The following is an 8,456-nucleotide window of genomic DNA, read 5'->3' as shown; positions in this document are numbered from 1 at the left end:
AATTCTGTATACGTTGCCTTAAGTTGTGTGCCCAAATTGATGCACACAGCTGATTTGCACAGACAATTGATTGGCCTAAATGACAATTAACACCTCATAATTGACACTATTACTACTATTCAGTCGTGTTCAAACCTTGGATACTGTAGTCCAGTCGTCGCCATGCTTCCCTGTTTTCCATGGCTTCTTTCAATTGCTTGATGTTCATTCCTGTGTCATTCTTGATGGTATCCAGCCAACGAGCCTTTGGTTTCCCCTGCTTCCTTTTACCACCTCCTTTTCTAGTGAATTTGCCCTCATCAAATCTCCAAAATAGGTCAGTGTCTGGTAGACTTAACATGGTCAGCGTATTCAGAATCAAAAGATTTGCTCCAAAAGGCCTCAGAGCTTGGAGCTGTACGCTTAGTCTTGTGGAACAAATCTTTTGATTCCGAATAAGCTGACCTTGTCAAGTCTATAAGACTAAGCATACAGCTCCAAGCTCTGAGGCCTTTTTCCCTGAGACATAAATAAATATATAAAGACAAATACACTAACTAGTGATTACTTAAGGTATTCCCATACAATAGAGTGGAATATATTCTACTAGTATTTTAGCCTGTTACATTAACGGGTGCTAGAATATATGTCTGTCTGTCTTTATTTCTGTCGCTCTTTCCCTCCCGCTGTCTTTCTTTCTGTCTGTCTCTCTCCCTGGCCCCCTTTGTCTGTCTTTCTGTGTCTCTCCCTGCCCCTGTGTCTTTCTTCTTTTCTTTCTGTCTCCCTTCCTCCCGCTGTCTGTCTTTCTTTCTATCTATCTGTCTCTCTCCCTGCCTCCTATGCAGCAGCATTTCTCTCTCCCCACTTCCCTGTGCAGCAGCCACAGCAGTATTCCCTCCCCCTCCATTTCCCTGTGCAGCAGCCACAGCAGCAGCATTCCCTACCCCTCCATTTCCCTCCCCCACACCACTTCCCTGTGCAGCAGCAGCGTTTTCCCTACCTCCCCTTTCTCTTCCCGCGATCTGGCCGGCTCCCTTACTGCCCCCCCTTCCCGTGGTCCCGACAAACCTGCTGATTCCAGCAGCGTGTGCAGCACTCTACACTCGCTGCTTCAGGGTCTTCTACTGCCCTGATTTACTCTGGCACGTCCCTGATGACATCATCAGAGACGCGGCAGAGCAAATCAGGGCAGTAGAAGTCCCCGAAGCAGCGTGTGTAGAGTGCTGCACACGCTGCTGGAATCAGCAGGTTTGTAGTCGGGACCGCGGGAAGGGAAGGGGGGGGCAGTAAGGGAGCCATGTCTCTGTCTCGCAGCGGGCTTGCTGGCTCCGGCCAGCCAAAGTTCATTTTTTAGTTCAAAGCCGACGCTGCGTTTCCTCTCTCGATCCCCGCCAGAGTCGGAAGTCTTCTCCGACTCTGGTGAGGTTCGATAGAGGAGCCGCGGCGGGGGCTTTGAACAAAAAAATGAACTTTGTCTGGCCGGAGCCGGCAAGCCCACTGCGAGACAGAGAGATGCGTGGTAAGTGCGCATGCACACTCTGCTGGCCACGGAACTACAGATCAGGCAACACGGCATTAAGAGTGCGCATGCACGCTTAACGTTTTATTATTATAGATGGAAGTTATATTGTTTATCTGCACTTGGTCAGACAAATATTGAGAGATAGTGCTACTGTTTTTATATGATCATGAACAATTTTGTTGGTGAGCCTAGCTGTCCATGGGATTCATAGAAGTCTTCATCAGCACCACAGCTCAAAGGCATTGATTTTTCTTCTACCTGCTTTTGTTACATGCACAGCTTTGAAAACACAATTCTATATAAAATATGCACCAGTTTCAATGCATGAATTTGAAAAGGGGGTGTGGCGTGGCCATGGCAGATCATATTTTTTTAATTACTCTGAGCTCTTCACAACTTCTAAGTATTCAATTTTTTAACAACTTCATGAGCCTCAGCCCCACCACTCACCGCCTCACAATCCTTTCATTATGGCAAGCTTTACGTGGTTGTTTCCTCATTGGCTCCTTGTAACATTTATTTTTCCTTTTCAACTGCTTTAAAGTGCATGTGTGCCTTACATAATTGCACTTCTCCCTACATTTGTATATTAAAGTGCTCCGTGCTTACTTATTTCATTCTTTTATAAATATTTAAATAAATATAAATAAAGCAATAACTTAGCTTAGTTTTGTGCTGATTAGTTCTTTACATATCTCCTTTCTTGAACCTTCAGTTTAATTTGTTCGGCTTGGGAGGGTTAGACCCGACATGTTTTGCCCAATGCTGTTTCAAGGGTCCTCCCTATTACAAACCCTTGAAACAACAAGAATCCAAAGCTCTGCCCGGTACTGTTCTTAGGTTCCAACTACTGAAGTCTCTGTCAAAGCTCACTCCAGTCCATTTATACCCTCCCAGCCCATCCTCCCCCAAACGGCCATATAAAGACACAGACCATGCAAGTATGCCCAGTACTGGCCTTAGTTCTTCTCTATTTACTATTATTTCCTGATTCTAGATCCTCTGTGTTCATTCCACGCTTTTTTGAACTCCATCACCATTTTCCTCTCCACCACCTCTCACAGGAGTGCATTCCAGTCATCCACCACCCTATCCATAAAGAAGAATTTCCTTACATTGCTCTTGAGTCTACACCCCTCAGCCTCAAATTATGCCCTCTTGTTTTACCATTTTTCTTTCTCTGGAAAAGATTTTGTTCTACGTTAATACCTTTCAAGTACTTGAATTTCAGAATCATATCTCCCCTGTCCCTCCTTTCCTCTAGGGTATACATATTCAGGGCTTCCAGTCTCTCCTCATGTGTCTTTTGGCGGGAATTGAGAGATGTCCTGGCAGAACCATTAGCTGAACTTTTCAATCTTTCCCTAAGTAAGGGAAAGGTTCCCTTGGACTGGAAAACTGCCAATGTTATTCCGCTCCACAAAAAGGGATGCAGGGCTGAGGCCGAAAATTACAGACCGGTGAGTCTCACATCAATAGTATGGAAACGTTGATCAAAAACAGATTGGACACGATTCTGGATGACGAAGGACTAAGGGATCCCCACCAGCATGGCTTTACGAAGGGAAGGTCTTGTCAATCCAATCTGATAAACTTCTTTGACTGGGTAACAAAAAAACTGGATGGGGGAAAATCCCTTGACATCGTATATTTGGACTTCAGTAAGGCTTTTGATAGTGTCCCACACTGTAGGTTATTGAACAAGATGAACACGATGGGCTTAGGAGAAACACTGACTGCATGGGTAGAAGACTGGCTTAGCGGCAGACTTCAGAGGGTGATGGTAAACGGTATTCCCTCAAAAACGTCAGAAGTGACCAGTGGAGTGCTGCAAGGCTCGGTCTTGGGCCCGATACTATTTAATATCTTTGTAAGGGATCTGCCTCAGGGACTTTGAGGCAAAATTACGTTATTCGCCGATGACGCGAAACTATGCAAAGTTGTGGGCAGCGCAGCAGAACCCGATAGCGCTACCATGCACGACACTATGGAGCAGGATCTACTTTTACTGGAACAGTGGTCCAATACTTGGCAACTGAATTTTAATGCCAAAAAATGTAAGGTAATGCACCTTGGTAGCGGTAATCCATGCAGAACATACACACTGAATAGTGAAAACCTAACAAGAATTGTAGCAGAATGGGACTTGAGAGTAATCATTCGGGAAGATATGAAAGCTGCCAATCAGGTGGAGAAAGCTTCAGCAAAGGCTAGATAAATGCTAGGTTGCATCAGAAGGAGCTTTATTAGCCGAAAGAACATAAGAACATAAGCGTTGCCTCTGCCGGGTCAGACCAGGGGTCCATCGTGCCCGGCAGTCCGCTCCCGCGGCGGCCCCCCAGGTCCATGACCTGAAAGTGTTCCCTACCTAACTTAAAATACCCATACCCTGTTCACTCAATGTCCTGTAAGGTAAATCTCTATCTGTACCCTGTTATACAGATCCATGGTGAGACCTCACCTGGAGTACTGTGTTCAGTTTTGGAGGCCACATTATCAAAAGGATGTGAAGAGAATGGAGTCAATTCAGCGAATGCCCACCAGGATGGTCTCAGGACTTAAAGATCTCCCATATGAAGAACGCTTGAGCAGGCTGCGCTTATATTCTCTCGAAGAGCGCAGAGAAAGGAGGGACATGATAGAAACATTCAAATTTATCATGGGCCGCATTGAGGTGAAGGAAGAAATCTTTTTTCTTACGGGTCCCATGACGACAAGAGGGCATCCGCTAAAACTCAGAGGGGGGGGGGAGATTTCATGCGGACACCAGGAAATACTTCTTCATCGAAAGGGTAATTGATCGATGGAATAGTCTTCCACATCAGGTAATCGAGGCCAGTACCACACTCGACTTCAAGGGACGATGGGACAGACAGGTGGGGTCGCTCCAGGGGAATGCTTAAAAGATGGATTCTCGAGGGAGGGAGGGTTCTTGAGTTGGCAGACTTGTTGGGCCACCGGCCCTTTTCTGCCGTCATACTCTATGTTTCTATGTTAAACCGCCTATCATTTTCGTCACCCTCCTCTGGACCACTTCAAGTCTTTTTGTATCCTTCGCCAGATACGGTCTCCAAAACTAAACACAATACTCCAAGTGGAGCCTCACCAACGACCTGTACAGGGGCATCAACATCTTCATTTTTCTACTGGTTATGCCTCTCTTTATACAGCCCAGCATCCTTCTGGCAGCAGCCTGTGCTTTGTCACACTGTTTTTTTGCCTTTAGATCTTCGGACACTATCACCCCAAGGTCCCTTTCCCCATCTGTGCATATCAGCCTCTCCCCTCCCCTCCTTCTGATTATTAATCCCCAAATACATTACTCTGCATTTTTTTGCATTGAATTTTAGTTGCCAGATTTTAGACTATTCCTCTAACTTTTGTAGATCCTTTTCCATGTTTTCCACTCCCTCCTCGGTGTCTACTCTGTTACAAATCTTGGTATCATCTGCAAAAATGCAAACATTTCCTTTTAACCCTTCAGCAATGTCACTCATAAACATATTGAACAGTATCGGCCTCAGCACCGAACCCTGAGGGACTCCACTCCTTACCTTTCCTTCCTCCGAGCGACTTCCATTAACCACCACCCTCTGGCTTCTGTCCGTTAACCAGGTTCTAATCCAGTTCTCCACTTTGGATCCTAACTTCAGCCCTTCAAATTTGTTTAGGAGCCTCCTATGAGGAACCGTGTCAAAGGCTTTGTTGAAATCTAAGTAAATTACATCTAGCATATGTTCATGATACAGTACTCTGGTCACCAAATCAAAAAATTCAATCAAGTTCGTGTGGCACAATTTACCTTTAGTAAAGTCATGTTGCCTCAGATCCTGTAATCCATTAGATTCTACGAAGTTCACTATTCTTTCTTTCAGCAACACTTCCATTATTTTTCCAACAACCAAAGTAAGGCTTACCGGCCTGTAGTTTCCTGCTTCATCCCAGTGACCACTTTTGTGAATAGGGACCACATCCGCTCTCCTCCAGTCCCCAGGAATCACTTCTGTCTCCAGAGATTTGTTGAACAAGTCTTTAATAGGACCTGCCAGAACCTCTCTGAGCTCCCTCAGTATCCTGGGATGGATCCCGTCCGGTCCTATCGCTTTGTCCACCTTTAGTTTTTCAAGTTGTTCATAAACACTTTCCCCCATGAATGGCGCAGAATCTACTCCATTTTCTAGTGAATTTTGCCAGACAATCTCGGTCCTTCTCTGGGTTTTTCTTCCATGAACACAGAGCAGAAGTATTTGTTTAACACGTTTGCTTTTTCTTCATTACTCTCCACCTATTGGTTCCTAGCATCTTTTAGTTTAGCAATTTCATTTTTCATCTTCTTCCTTTCACTGATATATCTGAAAAACTTTTTGTCTCCCTTTTTTTACATTTTTAGCCATTTGCTCTTCCACCTGCGCTTTCGCCAGGCGTATCTCCCTCTTGACTTCTTTCAGTTTCACCCGGTAGTCTTTCTGTACTCTTCTTCTTGTTTTTTTTTTTTAGATTTCAGGAACGCCAGCTCTTTTGCCATTATTTTCTCCGCCAGTTTCCTTTTTCTCTTGTTTTTATTTTCTTCACATAAAGTTCTGCAGCCATTTTTATAGCTCCTTTCAGCTTAGACCACTGTTTTTCAACTTCTCTTATGTCCTCCCATCCTAGCAGCTCTTTCTTCAGGTACTCTCCCATTTTATTAAAGTCTGTACGTTTGAAATCTAGGGTGTGTGTTGGATAAAGGATTTGAGAGAGGTGTCTGCTCTGAAGGGATGTCTATGTGTCCATTTTTCTACAAATAATGCCAGACAGATGTTTTTGTGCTGCAGCTTTGCGAAGAGAAGTGCAGCTGGGAGGCGGGAGCTGGCCAGAGGAGGTAAACACCTGCAAGAGGAAGGGAGGTACAAATTTGGGATGCAGAACAGAGGGAGGGAAAGACTACGAGGGTTGCATAGGACACGGAAGAGAGGAGGGGGTTCGTGTTGGCACAGGAAGGGAGGAGATGGGGGCACGTTGGTACAGGAAGGGAGAAGCAGGGTCACATTGGGACACGGAAGGGAGGGAGCACAAACTTCGGACAAAGGATGGAAGGAAGGAATAAAAAAGGGAGGGAACATGAACCTGGGACGCAGAATAGAGGGAAGGAGGGGAGCATGAACTTGGGACAAAGGATGGAAGAGTGGAGGGAGTGAGGGAAAGTGATGCTGAGGTGGGGAGGGAACAGAATGGGAGAATTGGGCATGGATGTCTGAGTGAGAGGGAAAGAGAGATGGTGCACATGGGGAAATGAAAAAAAGAGGTGAATTGTTGGGCATAGGGAGTGAGAGAGAAATATTGGACATGGTGGTGGGAGAAGTACAGATGCATGGAGAAGGGAGAGATGAGGAAAAATGTTAGATGTGGTGGTGAAGAGGGAACAGTGGGATGGATGAAGAACAAAAAAAAGTGGAAACTTCTATCTTTTCATTTTATTTAAACTACAGTACTTTATTTTGAGGACTGTCTTTAATGTTTAATGTTTTTATAGACTGTGTATGGTATAGGATCCGAGTTACATATAAATTCAACTTAAGAAAGGTATAAAAAATGGAACTCATTCTTAACCCGGGGATTGCCTGTAGTATAGTGAAGACTCTGTTGCCAGCTCTGAGTATCAGCCCCTCAGTGCTACCAGCTAGTGTACCAATACTGATCACTGTTTGCATTTGATCAGTGGTTTCCAGATCTGTTCTGGGGGAACTCATCCAGTCAGGTTTTCTGGTTATCTACACTGAATATGCACGAGATAAATTTGCATACAGTGGAAGCAAATCAATCACATGAATATTAATTGCAGACATCCATAAAACCTGACTGACTGGGGTTCTCTAGGACATGTTTAGAAACCACAGGGCTCGGTCCTGGGTCCACTCCTTTTCAACATATTCATAGGGGATCTGACTCAAGGGCTTCAAGGTAAAATAACACTATTCGCCGATGACGCCAAACTATGTAATATAGTAAGTGAACGCAGTTTACAGAATTATATGGCGCAGGGCCTGCTTACATTGGAAAGTTGGTCCTCAACCTGGCAGCTAGGCTTCAATGCTAAGAAATGTAAGGTCATGCACCTCGGAAGCGGAAATCCATGCAGGACATACTTCTTGAACGGAGAAACTTTAACTAGGACTTCAGCAGAACGAGATTTAGGAGTAATCATCAGTGCAGACATGAAAACTGCCAATCAAGTGGAGAAGGCTTCATCTAAGGCAAGGCAGATATTGGGTTGTATCAATAGAAGTTTCGTCAGCCGAAAGCCTGAAGTCATAATGCCGTTGTACAGGGCCATGGTGAGACCTCATCTGGAGTACTGTGTGCAATTCTGGAGGCCACATTACAGTAAAGATGTGCGCAGAATTGAATCGGTTCAGCGAACGACCACCAGGATGATCTCGGGGCTCAAGGGTCTCTCGTACAAAGAGAGACTAAACAAATTGCAGCTCTACACTCTCGAGGAACGTAGGGAGAGGGGAGACATGATCGAAACATTTAAGTACCTCACGGGACGTGTCGAAGTGGAAGATGATATTTTCTTTCTCAAGGGACCCTCGGCCACAAGAGGGCACCCGCTCAAACTCAGGGGCGGAAAATTTCATGGCGACACCAGAAAGTATTTCTTCACAGAGAGAGTGGTTGATCATTGGAACAAGCTTCCATTGCAAGTGATCGAGGCAGACAGCGTGCCAGACTTTAAGAATAAATGGGATACCCATGTGGGATCCCTATGAGGGTCAAGATAAGAAAATTGGGTCATTAGAGCATAGGCAGGGGGTGGGTAAGCAGAGTGGGCAGACTTGATGGGCTGTAGCCCTTTTCTGCCGTCATCTTCTATGTTTCTATTTTTCTATGGTACATTTAATTCTATCTATGTTTTACTTATTTGTTTATTGTTTTTAATTTGTATGAATGTTTTACTTGTTTGATTGTATTA

Source organism: Geotrypetes seraphini, chromosome 9, assembly GCF_902459505.1.
Source record: "Geotrypetes seraphini chromosome 9, aGeoSer1.1, whole genome shotgun sequence".
NCBI classification, from domain to species: domain Eukaryota; kingdom Metazoa; phylum Chordata; class Amphibia; order Gymnophiona; family Dermophiidae; genus Geotrypetes; species Geotrypetes seraphini.
This window is presented reverse-complemented; position numbering follows the sequence as displayed.